The 23,368-nt window shown below is 45.6% G+C and overlaps 1 long non-coding RNA gene across 1 annotated transcript in view; it reads right to left on the reverse strand.

The window, feature by feature from the left end:
• Positions 1–9,352: 9,352 nt before the first annotated feature.
• LOC113913278 overlaps positions 9,353–23,368 on the reverse strand; it is a 68,827-nt gene continuing 54,811 nt past the window's right edge. Inside the window, exon 5 of the long non-coding RNA XR_004819618.1 lies at positions 9,353–9,714. This is a non-coding gene — a long non-coding RNA (uncharacterized LOC113913278). The remainder of the gene's footprint in view (positions 9,715–23,368) is intronic.

Consider the following 23,368-nt stretch of genomic DNA (forward strand, 5'->3'; position numbering starts at 1 on the left):
CAACCAGGGCTCCCTGGAGAACTGGTTAGCACCCATATGCCAGGATTCTAAGAAGGACTTCATGCTTCAGAAGACAGCCTTTGAATGTAAAAACAAAAAAATGATGGAAGGCAGCTTGGGGTCTGGCTTTGCTGAAGCCCACTCAGCTCTAGGGCAAGCCTACTTGCTTCAGCTGCTTGCCTTATATTCTGAGGACAGAGACCTGAGCAAGAGCCTCCACGAGAAAGGCCTTGTGTTTTCCTCAGCTCACTCTTCACTCCCTCACTCGTTTATTCACTTAGGCAACCCAGAATATACTGTAGATCTCTCCACAGAGCAGAGCATACGGTGAAGGAGGTGGGCGCATGAGAAGAAAGGCAGGGCACAAGGGTGAGGCTGGAGAAAGACTGAACTCTGGAACAGGAAACAGTTAATGCAGGTCTGCTCCCCCAGAGAAAGGATGAAGCTCTTCAGGAAACACATTACATAAAGATAGACCAACAAGCATATTGCCGCCAAAAAAAGCTGAGAAAAATATCTAAATCTCCACTAGTGGGTTAGTGGAATGAAACCTAGTAAATGCACACAATGCAGCCATTTGAAAGAACAGTCTCCTCAGCACTGATTTGCAGAGATCCCTAAAACAACACTCGGAAAAAAAACAAGAAAAGAAAAAAAGACACGACGGGGGATAAAATTAGCTCATTTTTTAATTTCTTTATTGAAGAATAATTGACACACAATATTGTGTTAGTTTAAGATGTACGATAGTTATTCCGTATTTATATACTTTATGGAATGGTCAGCACAGTAAGTGCATTACCATCTGTCACCATACAAAATTGTTACATATTATTTTCTATTTTCCCTATGCTATATAGTACCTCCCATGTCTTAATTATTAGTTATAACTAGAGGATTGTACCTCTTAGTACCTTTCCCTTATTTTGTCCACCCCCTGCGCTCCTTCCCCTCTGGTAACCATGTTTGTTCTTTGTATCTATGAGTCTGTTTCTGTTTTGTTTGCCTGTTTTGTTTTTTTAGATACCAGCTAAGGAAAGTCATACGGTATTTGTCTTTCTCTGACTTATCTCACTTAACATAACACCCTCTAGGTTTGTCCACATCATCGCACATGGCAAACCTCATTCTTTTTCATGACTGAGTAATATTCCATTGTACATACACACCACATCTTCTTCATCTCCTTGTCTAGCGATGAATATTTAGATGGCTTCCATATCTTAGCTATTGTAAATAATGCAGTGGTGAACATAGGGGTACATATGTCTTTTCAAATTAATATTTTCATTTTTGGGAGGGGATAAATACTTAGAAGTAGAATTGCTGGGTTGTATGATAGCTCTATTGTTAGTTTTTTGAGGAATCTCCATACTGTTTTTGACACTGGCTGCCCCAATCTATATTCCCACCAACAGTGCACGAGGGTTCCCTGTTCTCCACATCTTCACCAACACTTGTTATTTTCTGTATTTTTGCTAATAACCATTCTGACAGGTATGAAATGATATCTCATTGTGGTTTTGATCTGCATTTCCCTGCTGGTTAGTGATGTTGGATATCTTTTTGTGTGCTTGTTGGCCATTTGTATACCTTCTTTGGGGGGAAAAAAACCTATTCAAGGTCTCTGCCCATTTTTTACTTGGATTGTTTTTTTTTATACTGAGTTTTATGAGTTCTTTATATGTTTTGGATATTAACCCCTTTTATGGTTTCATGTCTTCTATTTAGGTCCTTAACCCATTTTGAGTCTATTTTTGTCTACGGTGTAAGATAGTGGTCCAGTTTCATTCTTTTGTGTGTATCTATCCAGTTTGTCTGGCACCATTGGAGACTGTCTTTTCCCCATTGTATAGTCCTGCCTCCTTCGTCTTAGATTAATTGACCATATATGTGTGGGTTTCTTTCTGGGCTCTCTATTCCATGCTATAGATCTGTCTATTTTATGCCAGTACCATACTGTTTTGATTATTATAGCTTTATTGTATCATTTGAAATCAGCTTTCTTCTTCTTACTTCAGATTGCTTTCTCTCAGGGTCTTTTGAGATTCCATATAAATTTTAGGATTATTTGTTCTATTTCTGCACTGAAATGCAAAGATCCCTAAAAAATACATTGCAAAGAAAAATACATAGTGGAGGGCAAAAGTCAGCTCATATTTGTTTAACAAAAAAGTTATACAGATTCAAGTCTGTGTTTTCAAATGCAATGAAGTTTCTGGAAAAATAAAAAAACTGTTCACAATGGTTATCTTTGCAGAATGGAACTTCCATTCAGTTTGCATCTTTTTACCATGAAAATATATTAGTTTTATTTTTTTAATAAATAAAAAAGAATCTTACCACAAAGAAAATTAGCTCAAATACCACTCTCATACTGTCTGGGTGCCTCCTAGGTACAGCAGGTATAGTAGATCCTCTGAAATTTAGGGGATCTGATTTATAATTCTAACATGGTCATACTGCTTGGTCTTTGGCCTTATATCACATACCTTTCTATGAACCAGCTACACCTTCAACAAAGTAAGGATTATCAAGAGTCTCCGTCAGAATAAAGGATGGAGAAACACAGTAATAAATAATAGTAAAAATCACAAAATATTAATTAATTAACAGACTGGGAGGTTATAAATTAAGTTTACTGAGTTATTCTTAAAAGCGTTCTAGAGGGGAGGAGGTGGGAGGATGGGTTAGCCCAGTGATGGGTATTAAGGAGGGCACGTTCTGCGTGGAGCACTGGGTGTTATGCACAAACAATGAATCATGGAACACTACATCAAAAACTAATGATGTTATGTATGGTGATTAACATAACAATAAAAATTTTTTTAAAAACTGGCTCACTAAAGGGGCTCCTGGGTGGCTCAGTTGGTTAAGCGTCTGCCTTTGGTGCAGGTCATGATCTAAGGGTCCTGGGATCGAGCCCCGAGGCGGGCTCCCTGCTTCTCTCTCTCCCTCTGCCCCTCCACCCCGCTGTGCTCTCTCTCTCACTCACTCTCTCTCAAATAAATAAATAAAACCTTTTTTTTTTTTAAAGTAGCTCACTAAAGAAAGCTGGCAAACAACAAAGCCAGGACCCCACTACATGGTTGGTCCCCTTTCACAATGCTCCCATGTTTTGTCGTAACTACACAGCCTGCAATATCTAGCCCCTGATCTTTTTGACTTCAAACCCCACCCATTTGCTCACTTAGGTCCAGCCACACTTACCTCCTCTCTGTTTCTAAAATAAGCTAAGCACATTCCTGAGGATCTTTACACTTGCTCTTCTCTAGGCCTGAAAGCTTCTTCCTCTGGCAAGCAATCTCACCTAATTCATGTCTCCAGTCAATTTCCACCTCCACCAAGATGCTATCCTTTATTGCCCTACTTAAAATATCAATATCCACCTACCCCATCATCATAGCATCCCCCCTTATCTTTCCTTAAAGCACATTATATTTAACATCTGTTTGCCGCCTTCTCCCTTTGAATATAAAAACCTAGAATAGCACATAATAAGGAACCAAGCAAGTTTGTTGAGTGAATGAATGAATGAATGAATGAATACGTAAAAATTCCTTTGTACTTCTACCTTATAAGCTCCGTATGAGCAGAGGCTAATTCAATCTTGTGTTTCCTATATTCCAGTGCCTAAAACAATGCTTAACCTGCCACAATGGAATAAGAACCAGATTTATCTTCTCATCTTAAAAACCTGAAACCCTGGACAACATCGAGAAAACAATGGTTTCTAGACATTGGACAATAGACAATGCAGGATAATGATCCCTGAGAAGAGGGAAACAAACAAATGAACCCTATGATTCTCCCAGCTTATTGCCTAGAGAGACCTTCCAGGCTGCAAGGCAGGAGGGTAAACCCAAACAGAGCTTTATGGTTTCACTGAGCTGAGAAGAGAGAGCTGAGGAATCAGGGAAGCCAGGACAGCTGGAGTTCACAGGGCAGAGTAGCAGAGAGACTCCTGGAACTACTTCATGTACCCACCAGCCAGGGTGGGCAATGTCACATCATAGAGACCATCAGGTACAGCATGTCAGCAGTAGGGAAAAATAAGTCCTAGACCAGGGACTACTCTGATCCCACCTAACAAAGTTTAAAAGCAGTTCTTATTAGGGTCAAATGACTTCCAAGCAAGTAACATAACTTATCCCAGAACAAAGCCCTAAACTACTGAAACAAATACCAAAACCCCACCACCTTACAAGATAAAATGTCTGGCATCCAAGCAAAAATTACCACCCATGCAAATAAGCAGGAAAATAGAATCCACAATGAAAAGAAAAATCAATCAGTATACATGGATTTAGAAATGACCCAAAGGATTGGGGAGCCTGGGTGGCTCAGTCAATTAAGCATCTGACTCTTGATTTCAGCTCAGGTCACAATCTCAGGGTCCTGAGATCAAGCCCTGCATCAGGCTCCATGCTGGCCATGGAACCTGCTTAAGATTCTCTCTCTCCCTCTCCCTCTGCACCCACCCCCAATAACACTCACTCACTTGCTCTCTCTCTCTCTCTTTCTAAAAAAAAAGAAAGAATAAAGAAATGACCCAAAGGATAGAATTAGTAGGCAAGGACAATAAAACAATTATCGTAATTTCCTATTATAATTCTGTACATTCCAAGAGGTGGTGGAGAGCATAGACGTGTTAAGGAAAGACACGGAAGATATAATAAAGACTTAAACTCCTAGAAGTTAAAAATATATTATCTGATATGAAAAATACATTGGATGAAATTAATAGCAGGACTGCAGGAAAGTTGAACTCTAGCAATATAATCTAACATGGAACACTGACTAAAAAAAAGGCTAAAAAATAAAGACTAGAACATGGCTGTGTTGTGAAACTCAGAGGCTTAATATATATATAATTAGAATCCTCAATGGTAGAGATAGAAAAAACATTTTTTTTCCAAATTTGATGAAAACTCTAAATCCACAGATCCAAGAAATTCAACAAACCCCAAATGCAAGAAATATGAAGAAAACTACACCAAGACACATCATCATCAAATTGCCTTAAACCAGCAGTAAAAAGAAAAATCTTAAAAACAGAAAATGGACACATTAATACAGAGGAAAAATATATAAATTACGGCAATGTTTTCTTCAGAAACAATGCAAGTTAGTGGTTCAGCGTCGTGAAAGTACTGGGAAAAAACTGTCAACCTGGAACTCTATATCCAGGGGAAAAAAAAAAAAGTTTCAGAAATAAAGACAAAATAGATTTTTTCAGACATATAAAAGCTGAATGAATTCATTCCCAGCAGAACTGCCCTGCAAGAAATGTTAAAGGAAATCCTCTGGGCAGGAGAAAAATGATACCAGATGGAAATCTAGATCTACACAACGGAATGAAGAGCACCCAAAATGGAAAGATAATCATGATAACATTTTGTAAACAATTTCCCAGCAGAAGCTGACATTTTGCTCTTTTCTCTCTTCCCATGTCTCAAAGTAAGATGGTTGTGCACAGAACTTTAAGAAATTTCATGAAAATTTTAACCAGCTAATATTATTGAGTATTAAAAATACATATTTAGTGAGCCATCACTGATCCCTCATAAAAGATACTTACTGAATGTTGAAGGAAGGAAAATGGATAGGGACGTGCGGGAGGTCGAAGGAAGAAACCCCAACATAGCATTGGAGGCCAGCTGCATTCATCATACGAGCTGACAGTTGCTGGAACATCTCCCCTTCGCTTATAAGAACTACAGTGTCCTTCAAGGCTCAGCAGAAGGCCTGGCTTTCCTTCTGCAAAGTGCTCCCTCACCAGCCCCTCATCTTCTGGGTGTGGTAGAAAGAAATAAGAATAAACCTTAGTGGGACGCTTGGGTGGCTCAGTCGGTTAAGCATCTGTCTTCCGCCCAGGGTCCTGGGATCAAGCCCTGCATCGGGCTCCTTGCTCAACAGGGAGTCTGCTTCTCCTTCTCTCTCTGCCCCTTTCTTGCGTGATCTCTTTCTCTCTCAAATAAATAAATAAAATCTTAAAAAAAAAAAAAGAATAAACCCCAGCACTCCAGCTTTCAAAGGTTGTGGCCTCCATTCTAAGGACTTACAGGCTACTGCACCAACTCCCCCAAAGGAAGTCCTTGACTCCATAACAGCAAGACTAACAGAATGTTTCTAAATGTCCACAGATCTGTTTGTATACCTTGTGCAAGGCTTAGAGCGGAGGACAGGCTCAGTGCATTCCCTGATTCACTTAAATTTGAATTAAATTATGCATAGCATATTTATATTTTGTGCCCCAAATTTTGCTCCTGGCAAAAAAAAAAAAAAAAAAAAAAAAACCCACAACCCTCCAGCAGGGCCTCTCTTTGGGCTGATGCCTCATGATGTCAAGGCTACTGAGCAACTTTATGAGAAATGAGTCCAAAAGTTACCTTAGTCATCTCAAAACAACAGAAACTTTTCTGGAATTTTCCTTTACTTGTTACTTGAGGACATGCTCTCTGGATCTTGGGTTGTATCTTCATAATGCAAAGAGCACCCCATCAAAACTACATTCAGCTCAAGTCAATCAGCTAGACAATTGCCAATTTGTGTGCTACTTGCCTGAATCTGTCATATTTGAAATCTCCATAGTGAATAGATACTGACAAGGAAGGTGTTCTTCAGTCCCAGGTGGAGTTAGCCCTATCCCCACTGGTGAACGTGGTCCCACCCTCACTCTTCCAGGAGCGGACTTGGGGCCCCCAGCCGCGTGGGCCTTGTGTGAGCTTCCGACAGGGAAAGAGACCCTCAGCAGCACAGAGAAGGGGCTGGCTGAGCTGACCCTCCTCAGGCCAAAATAAACAGGCTTTTTGCGGTCATTATTTTAATTAGATAATTTAATCGGTCTTGACATGCTTTCTATACACAGACGAGAGCACGCCCGAACTGCCACGGGGTCCATGATCTTGAAAAGGTCTGATTTTTCCACTCACTCCTGGGTACAAAAATAAGGACAAGCTAGGAAGAGTTTTATTAACTCATTTTTCCTTCACACAGTACCACTGAGTTTTTTCCAGAGGTCTAGAAAAGAAAACAAACTTCAGTGCCAATTTTTTTTAAAGGAAGTTATTCATTTTTCCTAATCTTCACATAACAGGGTGATTGCAGAAGCCCCTTTAGACAACCTGCGTTCTCACGCAGCTACCCCGGGTGAGAGCAGTCCCCGGGGGAAGCAGCTGAGCCCTCCTGGGTACACTTTCTGGAAGAGAGGGAAGGGGGTAGGTGGAGGAAGAGGGGCAAGGGAGAGGAAATAGAAGCGAAGTAAGGATGCTTTCGTTTTTTAGAAAAGCAGAATTGATAGAAAAACCATACATATTTCAACAGGTTTCTTCTTTCCTTTCAGAAGCAACATAATGCTCTTGCAGGCAAAGGAATCACAGCAATACAGAGTCCTGGGTCTGAATTATTTTCCAGGAAGACTTACTATTTCTGCTCATTCAGAACTTTCTTTCTACCTAAAGGGTGGTCTCCGTACTTGGCTTCCCTCTGAGGCTGTGTCCGGGCATCTTTGCAGCCCAACTCCCTTCCTCCCACACAGCCGCTCCCTGTTTCAGATCCTCCTCTTACCGCTTGGCCACTTCCCATGAGTCCGGAAGCATGAACCAATCTTCATGTTTCTTAAGCAAGCAAGGCCCTGAACTTGCATTTGCTTTCCTGCTAGTCTAAACTCTCAGGTACCCCTTGCTCAGTAAAGTCACCATGCAGCTCTGTGTCAATAATCCCTCCTGATCCATTTCCCTTAGAGCAGCTCCCACAGATGAAGGGCTGTTCCTGGAACAAACTGCCTCTTCAAAAAGCTCAGACCCAGTGATTTTTATATACTCTAGACGCAAATCATTTGTGACTTCATTGTATTACAGTCATTTTCTTCCAGTTTTTGTGACTTGATCTTCACTTTTTTTTAGTGTCTTTTGATAAACCAAATTTCTCATTTTAATGGGAGTCAAATATATCATTATTTCTTATTTATTGCTTGAGCTTTTTTGTGTCTTCATTAAAAAAAAAAAATCTTCTCCCCCCCCACAATGTCATAATGATATGTTGCTATAATGTTTTCCGGTGTCTTAATATTTTTTTAATTTCGTATTTAAGTTTTTAATGCAATTACAGTGAGCCTTTGTTATGACATGAGGTGGGCCATCCTTTTTATTTGTTTTCATACGGATAACTATTTGTCTCAGCTGCTTTTATGACGTAGTCCATCCTTTTCTCAATTGTGTGCAATGAAATCTGTCATTTATCAAGTTTCTATACATGTGCATCTGTCTACATATATGCCTATTAAAGACATGAGTTCCTTCCGAGACCTTCAATTCCAGTCCAGCACCCTAGGGTTTATTCCAGCCTGCTCCCTTAGCTTATTTATAACTCCTTTCTCCAACAGTGAAAAACGTGGCTCTCATTATCTACAATATATTCACTTCTTTGCTCTATCCTAGAATAAACACAAAGTACTCCCAATTGTTTAAAAAGGGTGGGGTGAGGGGGTGGGCAGACCCTTCCACAAGCAAACAGGAGATTATGTACCACCCCAAAGAAATAGGTGTGGAAGAGAAAGAACCAAGTCTGCCTGTCTCCCTCCGGTTGGTAAAGAGAGAGATCTGGACTCCCGGCCCACCCCAACTGCGAACATCATAGCCATACAACCTTACCCGGTGACAATACCCACCCCAGGAGCAGGGTTTGAGGCAGGGATTAGAATAAAGAATGTAAAGCTTAGTGCTGAGTTGGATGCACACAGTCATAGGATGGTGGTCCTCACTCTGTGGTTGGTTCCACACTCATTCACCCTCCTCAATGAAGAAAAATTCCCAAAACTTTCCTCCTGTCTCATTTTCCTGCCAGAAGAAAACCCATGGAGAATTGTAACAAAGAGGATTTTGTTTCTCTGTCTAATGCTCTCTAGGAGTTGCAGTGTATTAACCCCTCCGCCATGTTTTAATCTATTCGTAAAAGTCGCCTTGGGTGACTTGGAGGTGCCATCCTCCCACGTGTAAGTGAGGAAGACCAGGACGTGGCCTCTGTCCTTGCAGGCGGCTCTGGCAGAGACGGCGAGGCTCCTAGATGAACATTCTAGAGCTTTGCTTTCCACTGAACCATGATGCTTTCCCAAGACGTTGAAATATCTAGAGGGAAACATCTGGGGGCGAGTCTGGGGGAGGTGAAGACAGCGTGGAAGAGCGGAGCTCCCTCCCTTCAAAGCCGACTTTCCAAGCCCGTGCTGAAGGAAGTTCCATTCTTTCCCACATGTCTCTGCCTGGCTAAATATAAATCCATCTTGGTTTATATTATGCTGCCTCTAATTGAGTCACATTCTTCATTTGTTTAATTCAGAAACAATAAGCCATCCTGAGCCCTCCCCGGGAAGTCTGCCACGACCTCGGCGGGCCCAGTTCCCAGGCACATCGGGTGGGGCTTGGCACCGCCACCTCACCCAGGAGCATTTCGGGGTTCAAACGTAGAGATAGTGAATGGGCCAATTTTAGGAAGCCCTTAACATGATTGCCACACCAAGGGGTCCAAGAGAAAACCTAATGCCCACCAGATGCCGAAGAAGCCCTGCAAGAGCATTAACCCTTCATGCTTGACTTTAACCAAAGTCCTTAGTGAAACCGAACAGATGGTACTTCTTTAATGTGACGAAATATCTACAGCAGAGCAGAAGCCAGCTAGCTTCGGCTCTCCTCAGTGGTAGAGCCCTCGGGGATTGTGCTGGAAAAGAGAGAGAGAGAAGGGAGAGAGAAAGCAAAATGGTCATTGTTTGTGGAGAAAATGACTATCTACAGGTAAACCTAGAAAAATCCATTAGAAACTGATAGAATTAGAATTGCATAAACACCGGGTCATGCATCAGTACCTAAAGTCAGTAACTCTATGAGGTCTTGATTTATGGTTCAGTATAAGCAGGTTTCTTTCAACCTGTATGCCAGTGGGGGTCCAGGTGCCCGAGAGTCAGCAAAGAACAGAGCCGAGTCCCCCTCCATCCTGCAGTGTACCTCCTGGGGGGTGGACAGGAAAGGGGACATCAGCAGATATGAAACGACCTGGTGGTAAGACAGTCGGTGGTGGGGCGCCTGGGTGGCTCAGTTGGTTAAGCGACTGCCTTCGGCTCAGGTCATGATCCTGGAGTCCCAGGATCGAGTCCCACATCGGGCTCCCTGCTAAGCAGGGAGTCTGCTTCTCCCTCTGACCCTCCCCCCTCTCATGTGCTCTCTCTCTCTCATTCTCGCTCTCTCAAATAAATAAATAAAATCTTAAAAAAAAAAAAAAGACAGTCGGTGGTGAAAGTAAGGCCATGTGAGGGATGCAGACAGGGCAAGAGACTGCTGTTTTTGTAGGAAAAAGAGAGACAGCCTCTCTGCAGAGCTGATCTTGGTGACGTTCTAGAAGAAGTAGGGGCACCAGTAATTGAAACTGAAATCTGGGCTACTTCCATTTCCCTCGACCCAGCAAAGCAGAAGAATTATCTCCAGCAGATACCAGGGGAGAAGACGTTTCCCAGAGAAGGCAATCGGGGCCCCATTGGTGGGTGGAAGAAGTGGTATCGGGGGTAAGGGAGGCATCAGTAGGACATGAGGCAGAGGCCACTGGGGGGACATCTTGCAGGGCCCAGGCCATGAGGAGGATTGTGGCTTTTACTGGTTAGAGGTTTTCAGCAGAGAAGCAGCATGATCTGACTTTCTGTCCAAAGAGAGTAAGACACCATGAGATAACCATCTCACACCCTTTAAAATGGCTGCCATCAGGAAAAAAAACAGAAACAAAATAACAAGCGTTGGCCAGGATGTGGAGAAATTGGAACCCTCGTTCACTGTTGGTGGGAATGTAAATTGGTGCAGCCACTATGGAAAACAGTATGGCAGTTCCTCAAAAAGAATTAAAAATAAAATTACCATATGATCCAGCAATCCCACTTCTGGGAATATACTCAAAAGAACTGAGAGCAGGGACTTAAAGAGATATTTGTATATCCGTGTTCATAGCAGCGTTATTCACAATTAGCCAAAGGGTAGAAGCAACCCAGGTCTCCATCAAAAGATGAATGGAGGGGCGCCTGGGTGGCTCAGTGGATTAAGCATTCAACTCTTGATTTCGGCTCAGGTCATGATCTCAGGGTCGTGGGATCGAGCCCCGTGTCCGGCTCCATGCTCAGTGGGGAATCTGCTTGAAATTCTCTCCCTCCCTCTCCCCCTCCCCCTAAAATTAATAAATAAGTCTTTTTTTAAAAAAGATGAATGGATAAACAAAATGTGGTCTATACATACATGGACTATTATTCAGCCTTAAAATGGAAGGAAATTCTGACCAACATGGATGAACCTCGAGGTTATTATGGTAAGTGAGATAAGCCAGTCACAGAAAAAGAAATACTGTTTTCCTCCATTTCCATGAGGTCCCTACAGTAGCCAGATTCATAAAGACAGAAAGTAGAATGATGGTTGCCAGGGGCGGGGGGAGGGGGGAATGAGCAGTCGTTACTTAATGGGGACAGAGTTTCACTTTTGCAAGAGGAAAAGAGTTCTGGAGATGGATGGTGGTGATGGTATACAACAGTGTGAATGTAATTTAACACCACTGAGCTGCCCACTTAAAGACGGCTAAGAGGATGTCTTTTATGTTCCGTGTATTTTACCACAATTAAAAGAGAGAGAGAAGAAACAGGCCTCAGTTAAAGAGCCTTTATTAAAATATTGTTTTACATATTATATGGCCCAAGTGGCCTCAGTTAACAATCATGTGTTAATGCTCAAACGTCTACAGTGGGCAAACCAGGTAAGCAGCCCTTTGCGGAATGCAGTGGTGAGGGGCGATTTCCTTCTGGAAAAGTCTCTTGCTGCACAGGCCAACGCTGAGGAGCAAACTGCACAGCGGCACGTGCTTGCCCTCTCCTGCTCACTGTCCTATTCGGAGGAAACACCAGGCTGACAACAAAAAGTGCTCCAACAGCGATCTCAAACTTTATGGCAATCTCTGGGAAAATGGCAAAGGGAGGTCTCATTCATGACTTAGAGCAAAACTTCTAGGATTCTCTGGCCCATCTCTCAGTGTCCCTGACTGTGTCTGGGGTGGCTGCCACCTTCATCTCCCCTCTCCCTTCAGCTGCCAAAGAAAACTCCCTCCCACCAGCCTGCTCTGGCTGAGCCTCCTTCCTTCCTCTCTTGCTGATCTGGACCTTACACTCCCCTCTTCTCTGAACCATGCCAATCTGGGCTATTGCAATTTCCCTCGGCCCGGCAAAGCCGAACAGAGCAGGCGGAGACAGATTTCTCCTTCCCACACAGGGAAGGCTGTACTCAGATGTCCAACCATAGTATGTAAAGCTCTATTAGCGTGCTGTTTTATTTTCCTCAAGGTGATCAGAGTTTGGGAGGATGCAAGCAAAATGCTTCAGAGATGACACAGGCTGAACTGCGAGCAAGTTTATTGATCACCATCCCCGAGGATGGTCGAGAAACAGCCCCTGGGGCCACTTTGTTTATATTAGGACATCATGAACGTGAAGACCCATCCCACGGGTCCATGCCACTGAACATGGCACTGGACAGAGCCCCCTTGGGGTTCACCTGTCTCCAGGGCCTTCATCCTCACCTTTCAGACTCCAGGGAGCCCCCTGCCTTCCCAAAGCCTCCTTGTGGTGAGGCAAGCAACCTGGATTTTACCACCAGACTACCGAAATGGCCTGTCCCTCCAGACCCAAGCGTCCTTCTGATAAATTATAAAACAAAGTCAAATAACAGAAAGCTATCTCTTAAAATCCCATCAGTACTAGTGAAGGGTTCTAAGGTACCCTTAGGAGCTATGAATCATGCCAGTTTGTAAGTTTCTGGTCCCATGTTCGTGCTAGTCCACCTTCCAAAGAGGTATGTGTGAGAACCTTCTAAGTTCAGGGGATTCATGGACCCGGGAGCCAGGCTGAGCCCTTGGCTTTTCTGGTATCTACTCTCTGGCCTCCCCCTGGGAGCTCAGGTGAGGCCCCGGCCACCTCCTGCTGGGTCACTGCTGGTTCACATCATTGCAACATCTTCCAACTCAAGGCCAAGCCCAGAGTTTCTGTGGTTGTGGGTTTTCCATTTGATGTGGTTTCTGAAAATACAACTAATCCTTAAAGAGCATCTCTTATTTCAAATCACAGCTCAAGGCTATTTTCCAGGAAGGAAGTTAAACTGCTCTGAACTTCCTGCTTCCCACTTTCCTCATGGTGATCAGTGAGCTTAGTTTACCACCCAGCTGAGCGTTGGTCACACGAGAGCCAGAAGGTGCTAGGGAAAGAGCTGCACTTAGAGAGCTATCCCTGCCGGGGCCAGGGCTGTGAGCGGCGGCTGTGAGCTGTCCACGCGGCCTGCCTCTCAGGCCGGGCTCAGCCCTCACTGCACCAGCCACAAGAATGTTCTTTCCCGTTCTCTCCCTGGGCCTCCACATTCTCCTTTATGCAGGGGGAGTAGCAATCTCCAGTCGAAGGAGGAAATAGAAAGTAATATTGGCTGATGGCCGAGCAACAGCTGAAAGTTATAACTTTGCTTCTTCACATTTCTCTGTGGATATTTGCTCTAAAAAAGACACATTTTCCCTGTAAAGTGGTTCCATGCTGTTTCTCACAGCAAATGTGATGAGTGAACAGACACCAATTCTCCATTGAAAGTTTGCATTTCACACAGTCCCGGGGAGTGACTTTCAAATGTCGTATTTGTGTGCAGCGTGGCTTACAAACACAGAGCACCACCCGAAGTGCTCACTAGAACTTTGGTTAAAGCGACATCCAATCCTACTGGCCCCGTGAACTGGGGGCTCTGCATCCTCTTCATCAAGTTGCAGCGATACCGGGGTGGGCCTGCAAAGTGGCAGGAGGTGTGGCATTTGGATGCCACCAGGAATGCGGAAAACTCCACCCCCCTCCCCTGCAACAGGGTGATCCAAAGTGAGGGCCGTGTGAGCGCGGACCTGCATTCAGCAACAGCGGGAACGTCAATCGCATTGTTCTAGGCCCTTGACATGAGCTCATGTTATCCTCAGGACAGTTCTACGGTGGAGATCCTTCTGTTTTTCAGAGAACCTGAGCTCTGCCTGGAGAATGCTGTTGATGACATCCCGGTGGGATGCCTGAACTGTGTCATTCCTGAGACCCATAGTAAGGAAGGGCTGATGGGGTGGGCCCAGTGGGGCCTCCGTCGCAGGGGAAACTGAGGGAAACACTCATCCGAAGGGATGAATGAGCTGAGGTAAACACCTACGGCTAACGGGGACCAGGTCAGAGTGACATGGAAGGATACACTGTCACATGCCTGCCACACACACGGCCCAGCTCAGGCCCCGTGCGCCACATACCTGGTCGGGGTAGGGGGACCAAACGCCGAAGAGCTCTTCTGAGATGTCCGCGGGCTGCAGGGGCCCGGGGCAGGAGCAGCACCAGCAGGACTGGCTGGGGTGGAGGCTGGAGCAGTCCCATGGGGGCTGCATCGGGCCATTTGCTGACAGACACTGACCGGCCGTGGAGAAGCATCAGCGCGGCCTCAGCCCTGAGCCTCGGGTGCCGTCACACGCGCTTGGTCCCAGGCATTAGCTCCAGCCCAGGAACCACTCCAGAGTCAAGCCAAAGCCCAGGGGCGGAGGATCGGTGCAAAAGCTTTGGAGCAAAGCGGCTGGGCCTTCTATTTTGGTAGCACAAGCCCTTCTCCGTCGCTTTCGCTGCGCTCCCCAGTCCCACGCAGGGGAGGCGGCTGGGCGCGCACCAGCCACAAAGGCCGCAGGCCCAGCTCTCCAGGGCTCGGTGTCCCCCTCTCGTGAGGGCTTCCCGCCGCTCACTCGAGCCAGGCTCCCCACCACCCCGAGACCCTTTTGGACAAGTGCCTCAAGAAATTTCTACATACAGGTATTTCCTTTTTCGATTTTACATTTTACTTTCACTCCCATCAGAACTCGGCCCAGCTGAGAATTCGAGGCTGTCGGCAAGTGGGGCAGCTCCTGGGCCCAGGCTTCTCTGGGCTCAGCGCTGGCATCTCCAGCCCCTCTGCCATCTGGGCTCAGTCTCCCAGGTCTGCTTCCAATACGACCAGAGTCCCCCACTCATCTCTTTGGGGGATGCCTTCCCAATTTCGCCTCCAAATGTAGCCTTGCTCTTTCATCCGATTAGAAAGGTAACACGCATTCAAACAAGACAGAAAAGAAGGAAAAGGTCACCTGAAATCCGGTTTGCTCCTGGTTAGATGAACAGGTTTTGCATTGCCAAACCAGTATTTCTAGTCTCTGCCATTTCCTTGAGGCAAAAGGAGGAAAGCAGATGGCGTTTGGCCCCTACTCTGTTGGCTCGCCTCAGCGGGGGGCACACAGGGGCAGCCCCCTGGTACGCGGATGGGCAGCTGTGGGCAGCTATGTTGTCTGCCACCAGCATCCTCTCAGACTTAGGGAAATTGAGGGCCTGCAAAACTTCTTTGGGCACATCGGATCAACAAGCTCTAACTGCCCGGTGTTCTGGTGTGATCTTCACCCACCTGGGGTATGAGGCCTGCTTCCTCTACGATGTCATGTGCCATTCTCCCTCTCGACCTCTCCCCTGACATACGTTATTGCTCAACACAGATAATTCAGCTCTTGGACAAACTTTCACTCAGGCAGAGTCTTCTTATCCTCTCCTACACCAAAGGGGTTTTGCAAAAACAACAGGGCGTAAACTCTAAGCGGTGCTAATCCCAGAGGGGGATGTTCAGTGACCCGGAGCTGTCCAGCAAGCCGACCAGTAGAAAATCACCTCCCACACCGAGGAACAGACCTCAGGCCTAGAACCGGTGTCACACAGCAACGTTGTCAGAACCGGGTGTCCCATAAACAATCGGATTTGACCAGGCATTTTCATGACCTGTGAATCATGGGTCCTTTCCTTGTGTGACTTTGGCCAACATCCCCATATGGCTGGTGTCTGGAGGAACGGAAGGCAGAGAACAGTTGAGCTAGCAGGGTGGGGGGCATCTTGAAGTTTGGGAAGAGGTGGAGTCCCACCCACTGGTGAAATGGGAGCACTCCAGACCCGTCCCTCCTCCCCAAGCTGGGACCCTCTCCCAGTGAATGGGAAGATCATGGAACTCTCTGATGAAGATGCATGTATGATTGGAGACCAGGACAGATGCTCTCAGCCATAGTAGTCTAGGATGGATCACTCCCAGGAACGAGCCATGCTGCTCCTGGCGCTGATGGGCTGGGAGCAGGGGGGATTGGTGCCAGGAGAGCGCAGCTGGCTGGAGGAAGGACAAGTCTGGTGCCATGGGGCTTGGGAGGAGGGGAATGTGAACCAGGTAGCCTGAGAATGGCAGGGAAGCTTCTGGGGAATCCTTGACTCCTTCTCTTACCTTCTGCGTGCAATCATCAAACTCTGCCAACTCCACCTTCCAACAGAATTTGAATCCCCCTCCATGGCCATTCCCTCTGCTCAGGTCCCCACCTCCCTCACCTGGGTTAGAGCCTCAGCCTCAACCTGGCCTCACACCTGTGTCCCTCTCCCATCCATTCATTCTCCACACTAGAGCCATATACTCCTTTGATTATTTGAGATATTATCTATCTGCTGTCATCTACTTTGTTCCGAGCTGGTTCCCTGGCCAGCTCTTTGAACGAGGGTCCAATTCACAGCCCGTCTCCACCTGCACTTTCAGCCTCAAGTCACTTCTTCCTGCCGAACAGATCACAAGCATCTGTGTCCTTCTAGGCCCCGTGCCCCCTGTTCTGGTCCTTTCCCTAGACCATCTTCCTCCCTTTCCCCCTTGCTCACTCTTCATGTCACTTATAAGTCACTGACCTGTGTATTCCCTCCTGATCCCACTAGATTGTATGATTTTCATCAAAGGCATGAAAAGCTCCTGGAGAGTTTGAACAGAAACTGCACCAATGCCCAGGCCTGCCTTCCCCAAGGAGCAAGTGCCTTCGAGGCCACAGTGCTTGTCATAAACCAGAAGCTGCTGGCTTTGCCACCCCATGACCATCAGCAGCATCAACATTTCAGTTGTGATAATCCCGGACAGGCTATCCAAATATCCATGCATGCTTCTCTCTTCATTTTCACAGTTCAAAGTTGAAGGCAATGCCCATCTTCATCACCAGGCTCCCTTCCAGATTGTGCTTTTGACACACAAAGGGAGGACACCTGTTTGCTACTTGGTTGGCCACCTAAGACACCAGGTGCTGCATCTCTATTCACTTTTGTTGTTTTGACTCAGGAAACAAAGCCAACAAGTGAGGCCATGTATTGGAATGGAGTTTTCTGCAGTCTCTGGCTGCAGGTGCCAAAGCATATCTGTAGAGAAAGGCTCTCTTCGCCGTGGTTTGGACAAAGAACTGTTCTCGTCATTGTTTATTATGAAGAGCCTGCCGAGATCCCCACAGATTACTCCACAGCGCCTGTGACTCTGGCCTCTGTTGATGGCTCAGTGACTGTCATTGTTTTTAGAGCACGGCTCATCACATGAGCTAGAATCACTCAGGGCCAGCTAATCAGAAGGAAGAGGTGATAACAGCATCTTTATGATATACAGTTATGTGATAAGATGCAGACGTAATGAGAACTCTTTTCTTCTGGCAAAGATTAAAGACATAAAGTCCTGGCTTAGGAAGAAAAGGCTCTTTGTCCTGCTGAAGCAAGTGACCGGATGTCTTGATTTAGGCAGAATGGGGCCTGACGTTTTAGGACTTGTCCCCCATCTGTGGTCTGGGGTTATTTCCCTCCATTTCTAGGGTCCCGAGGCACCACTTAAAAGGATCTGAAGTCTTCTGGGGCTGGCTTCCTCCCCCAGGAAGTAGTGGCCCCACTCACAGACAGGGGCTGGGTCATCCCAAGCACAGAGAGGGCGCCAGGCAAGTGTGCCTAGCACCCATTTTTGGGGGGTGCAGCACCAGCAACTTGACCAGACCTACACCTGCGATCCAGAACTAGCTCCCTGCTGGTCCCCTTCTATGGAAGCTGCTCTGGGTTTCCTCCCACAAGGATCCATCAGCTGGCCCATCAACCACGTCAGAGGAATAGGAAGAAAAGTCCAGAGATTTGGAACTTTTCTCTTCTGAGTCAGTGGCCATTGTGGGAGTGGGGTGAAGTTGGGGGTGGGAAAACGGGGAAGCTGCCAATAACTAACCAGCCATCGGACCTAGGGCAAAGTGATTTTCCTTCTCTCTGCCTGTTTCTTCCCCTGTGAATTTAAAAAATTGAATGAAAGACCAATGCTATGTTCCCAAAGGCAAGGTCTATATCCATTATGGTTGACACTGGATCTCCAGCACCTTACACCGTGCCTGGGGCATGGCAGGGCCTCGGTGAAAACTGCTGAATGAAGCAAGGAACGCCTGCGGGAATGGAACAACGTCTAAAAGGCCCCTTTGGCTCTCAATTCAGTGATTCTTGCCAGATTTTTTAAATCGCTCCGCCTGCACAGTTTTGCACTGAGCCCAACCCCTCATAACTTGATCACTGTGCAATGAGTCCCCAAGATCTGCCTAAATGTTTGACCCTCTGTGGGGATTCCCGGAGAAAACCAAGCAAAAAAAAAAAGGAGAGACGGATCTTTTTTTTTTTTTTTTTTGTCTCGGGCTACCTCCCCCAGCTTCCCCACCGCCCCCCCACCCCACCCCTGCCAGACTGCCTCTGCCAGATACTCCCTACCTGGGGGCCCCCATCCCATGACCTCCCCAGTGCCCTGCCCTGCCAGGGTCTCCACAGGCACTGCCCGCCCCCATCTTCCCCGTCATGGGCCCTTTCCATCCTGCAGCAAAAACGGATCACATTTAACAACCTCTCATTTTTAGGGACTGTGGCATGCTCTAGATTTGGAGACAAAAAACACGATCTGAAAGTCACTTTCGCCAAATGTCATTTTTTTCGCCTTTACTTGATCCCTCTGAGACTCAGTTTACCCCTCTGTGAAGCTGGATAACCGATTTAATAATAGTCACACAGACTTACACACAGATATGCACTCATGCGGGGTTGTCCTCATGAGTACATAATAAAATCCTTGTGATCATATTTTATAGCAAAAAAATACAATCATGTGTCAGTCTTCACTATAATACAGGCCGGTGGTTATCTTCAAAAACTGCTCTAAGTGGACAGAATATAAAAAGCAATTAACGGTGGGGCTTTGAAATCTGACTGGACAGCCGTCTGAGGAGCACGCCAGATGCTCTCCCAGTGCTGCCCCTATAGAACTTTTGAACATCAAACAAATCTTCTGGAATAACATTTTGATGTTTTCAGTATACACAAATGAAGAACATGTGGATTCAGTTTCACTGCATACATACACTAGGCTTCCAGAGGAACATCCTGGGGAAGAAATGTGAGGTCGGGGAGAACCCTAAGTTATAAAAAAAAAAAAAATACAAAAATTCAAAAGAAAGGAAAACTAGTATTTCGTGAGTGCACGCTATTGGCCATATGCTTTATGTACATCATCTCCCTTAATCCTCACAACACCCCATGGAATGTGGACTTCTGTCCCCTATTTATAGATAAGTCAACAGGAATTCAGAGAGGGTAAGTTGTTTACAGGAAGTCACCAAGTGTGCCAAAGCTGAGACTCGACCCCGAGTCTGACTGAGGCTAACGCCACTGGCCAAGTTCTCCTCTGCCTGCACCCTGCTTTACATGACAGCAAAGTCACTACTGCCGCTTTGCACATAAAATGTCACCTTCCCTTAGAAAAATGTGGATTCCCCCATGGGCTCTGGGGACCTTAAAAGCTCTGGATGTTGATATGTTTTCTTAGTCCCTGCTGGGAATAATCCATAAAATGGTCTCACTCTGAGAATTAACGTCAATGACCACTGCTCTAATGCTGAGGCAGAAACACATTTCCAAGTGCATTTGCTTATTTAGTAAATATTTGTATGTCTCAGGCACTTGGCCACATCCCAGCCGGACTCGTGAAAATAACCATATTTGGGAGCTTTACATTGGAGCAGAGACTCTCTGATAAACAGTGTGGAAATGACCATGAAATTAACTAGGACTTCTTGGCTTTACTGGAGGAATCTGGCTAACGCTCCAGCTCCATTTCTGGCGGTGGTGTTGGGGGGGGTGAGTTGGGGGTGGGGGATGGGGGTATGGGGGGATGGGAGGGCTTGGAGGCACTAACTTGCCACCTGCCCATGAGAACAACAGTCTGCTGCTTTCTCCAGCCTTCTCAAGAGTCTTTCCAGCCAAATACGGTGACACACCTATCAAGGCAGTGACCCACACAAGCAGTCCATCAGGCCCGAGCAAGTGTTGGCCAGTGCCCAAGGGAATGGCCACCTGACTCCTGAGGTCGGTAGCCAGAGCTGGACACACAGTCTGCACAGGTGTCGGGGAGGCAGAGGGAATGGACACGCCATGTGTCATGTGCATCCCATCCCCGCAGTCTTCATACATCATCCTGTATGGAAAAGAGAGGACAGGGGGCTTGTTGAATGTCAAGGTCCGTGGACAGGTTTTGGTTGAAGGGTGTGCCGAAGCTGAGGTACGCCCTGTGCTTGACCATCCTGAGACTATTCTATGCTCTGTGAGGAAATGCTGTCTCACACACACAAGCCTCAGAGATGCTCCGTTACAAGAACTCGCTATTAAGCAGACCAAAGAGGAGCTTCCAAACTCATAAGTTAAAAAAAAAAAAAGCTCCAAGGGGGAAGGTTTCTCAAGTGTTGATATCTTCCCCTGCCACTTTGCATAACAGCTTAAGAAAATAATTTCTATTTACATAACATTTAACAGTCTATAAAGTACTTTCATTTTCACTACCTTAATACAACCATTATCACAACTCCTGAGGTAAAAATGGTTATTGTCGCTATTGTTATTCTCATATTAAACATGTGAAAACTGGAGCAAAGGGAGGTGAAGATATTTGCCAACGCCCAACTTTGATACTAACACTAGAACTCAAACACAAGCCTTCTGGCCAAAAATCCTGTGATCTTTCTTTGGATTTCCCTTGGTATTTCTGCCATCACTTGGCCAACAGCATCTTGCAATAGGAATGACATCTTCTGTATGTTTGTTACAGAGCCCAGTATCTATACGAAATGAAAATATATGATTTTAATATGGACCTCACGGCGAACACTTTTACAGAATAACTGAGTAGATGAAGTTAAAAGATATTAAGGACAATCATGTCTATTTCTGCTATTATCTTCCCATTACCTGTGAACATCATTGTAATCATCATGGATCCACATTTCACTCGTGTTCACAGTATGAATGCATGTGTGCCATTTTTATTGGCTACACAATATTCCATTATATTCCTGCACCACAATTTACCAACCCATTTATCCATTGTGGGCTTTCAAGTTATTTTTCCACTTTTCCTTTAGGACAGAGTTATGAGGTCCTTCCCTGCATGCACCTGGCCTCTTCTGACAGGCTCAGTTAGCTAGACAGGTAAAATGCTTCTTTGTAGGGATGCCTAGGGGGTTCAGTCAGTTAAGTGTCTGCCTTTGGCTCAGGTCATGATCCCAGGGTCCTGGGATTGAGTCCCACATCAGGCTCCTTGCTCAGTGGGGAGTTTGCTTCCCCCTCTGCCTGCAGCTTCCCCTGCTTGTGCTCTCTCTCTCTCTCTCTCTCTGACAAATAAACAAAATCTTAAAAAAAATTCTTCTTCATACCCGAGCTACTTACCAAAAATTAAAACTTTGTGGAGCTTAGGCCAACTGAATCAGAACCCCTCTGGAAGTAGGAGTGACCAATCTCCATTTTAACAGCTCCCTAGTGACCTCACACACCCTAAGGTTTGAAAACCGTGAGTTATTTATGGGAATCTATGTAAAGCTAGATGCTGTAGACAATTTAGTGCCTTTCATTTGTTTACCTGATTCTAGTTTAGTCTTCAAGTTCCTGCCATTACAAAGCATCTCTTGTCTTCTTATCCTGAGTGGACAAGATAGTTCTGGCAGACTCTGGGTGAAGAGTCGAGGCTTCATCTCAGCCCAAAGAGATGGCCACCTTTGATTCCTTAACACATGATTGAGTAGGAGTCCAGGGAGGGGAAGTCTTCTGTTTGAGAATGTATCTGGCACACTCTCCAATAAGCAATTACCCAACTGCTGCATCAACTCCATTATAAACACTCAAACCACCCAACGGAAAGGCAACATCAAGCCTCTTTTTGCAATCACCTTGCCATGGCGTGTGTGTGTGTGTGTGTGTTTCTAAATATAAAGCAGCCACAGAAAGGGTACATGAATTTCCCAAGATGGCTCCCAGAAGAACTCTAAAGAATATCTGGGTTTTTTCTGTTTTTGTTTTTGTTTTCTTTACCAAAACATCCATTCAGTTAGAACTTGGGAAATACTTTTTCACAAAAGTCACTCACCAAAATGTTCTTTTGGCTTTTGCAGCCCAGTATTTGCAAAGGTGCTGCTCTGCTATGAATTATGGTAGGAAGCTCTGAGCTCTTTCAGTAGGGATATAAGAGTTAGTCATTCAAAGGCCTGTCCTCATCACTTTGCGGCATGAGTCTGGGAAACCACTGCAGTTTGAGTTCCCAAAGTCAGAGCTACCCCTGTGTGTTGCATGGACAGGTGAAGCAAGACAGCCAGGCTCTTTCCCAGTGATGACTCTCATGGGCTGGCTTGATATTAGAATGTTATAAAGAAAAGCCTTTGGATTTTGGAGTCGAACAGACCTGGATCTGAATCCAGCTCAGCATGATCTTGCATGGGTCAGCTAGCCGCTGGATCTGCTTCTTTTTACTCCTATTTTATCAAAACATATTAGTTCTGTGGCTCATTTGCTCAGCACTGTACTTCAGCAAAAGCCATCCTGATAAGTTGTTTATGAAACGTACTCGTTGGTTAATGCTTTGCCCTTTGCAGTACAGCATCTGAGTTCTAGAAATAGCCTTAATGCCTTACTTGTAACTTCCAAAATTATGATCCCAGGTTTGGGGCACACCTTGAACAGAGGTTCTGATGGGGGAGCTCCAAGCTTCCCCACCCCTCTTCACCCACAACAGCTCAAATGTTACCTATTCTATTTAGCAGAGCTCCGCCCAAGCCTATATTTGAAAAAAAGGAAAAAGAAAAGTCTCACTTCTATGGTAGTCAGAATTCTATAACATGGGACCCCATCCCAGGACTCCTTGTCTAATCACAAGAACCTGTGAGGAGGAAGAGCTACCATCCCCACGAATAGATTATGTTATATGGCCCACTTGACCTTAGGGAGATTATCCAGGTGGCCCTTAAAAGCAGATTGCTTTCTCTGGCTGATGGCAGAAAAAGAAGGTGGAGAGATTCCAAGCAGAAGGAGAATTGGACATGCATGCTTGTTGCTTTGAAGATGGAGGAAAACTAATCCTTACTGAGCAAGGCATTTCCCTCCCACACCCGCATGAGGCATAACAATCCAGTC

Source organism: Zalophus californianus, chromosome 14 (assembly GCF_009762305.2).
Source record: "Zalophus californianus isolate mZalCal1 chromosome 14, mZalCal1.pri.v2, whole genome shotgun sequence".
Lineage (NCBI taxonomy): Eukaryota > Metazoa > Chordata > Mammalia > Carnivora > Otariidae > Zalophus > Zalophus californianus.